The sequence below is a fragment of the Prunus persica genome, chromosome G8 (genome assembly GCF_000346465.2).
Source record: "Prunus persica cultivar Lovell chromosome G8, Prunus_persica_NCBIv2, whole genome shotgun sequence".
Lineage (NCBI taxonomy): Eukaryota > Viridiplantae > Streptophyta > Magnoliopsida > Rosales > Rosaceae > Prunus > Prunus persica.
Genome location: NC_034016.1, coordinates 13,531,123 through 13,531,913, shown reverse-complemented (window position 1 = coordinate 13,531,913; position 791 = coordinate 13,531,123).

The following is a 791-nucleotide window of genomic DNA, read 5'->3' as shown; positions in this document are numbered from 1 at the left end:
AATATGTCTGAAGAAACAAAAAATGAATGACCATAGTGATAATTTGGCAAACTTCAGGGACCATTTGTGATTAAAAAAAAATGCTAATATTTAAAGAATAAATATTGATGAGTATTTTTAAATTTGCTATCAATATATATGGTCCAATATGGAGGTCCTACTATTAATTTTGTAAGGGGATGGTCCAAGGGATTTGTCGTCAACTACCCTTATATCGAATCCGCTTAGATCAAATCTAAGGTTGAGAAGAAAATAAATAATTTTTTCTTCATTGTTATTGCATAAGATATTAACTTAACTTAACAACAAATAAAAGTTAAAGAAAAACTAAAAGTAAAACACGTACAAAAAATCACAAATGTCTTCTTTCTCCAATCGTCGCCACAACACCTTCGATTCCCATGTTGTAGAAGAAATGCGAAGCCACCCACCTTTGAGGCTCTCACATCCAAGGTCACTTTCTTGTCACCATTTATTCTTCGTGGATAGGAAATCTCCCAATATGTAAGATGAGTCCGCCATCAACATCGAGTATTGGTGGAGAATAGGCGAGTATCTTGAAATAGAGACAACATCGGAGGACGAGGAGAAGCTCATCGCATGGTTTGAGAATACCAATGCAACAATGCATGCGTTTTGTTGCAAACAACAAAATGATGAATTGTCGCGAAGAGCATACACGGAGACGCTCAAGCTCTACGGAGGAAGTAAGCGAGGTGGAATTCCAATGTGAAATAAATGATTTCATTATTAAGAGGAAGAACGAGAAAGGGAACTGGGTAGTGGGAAGC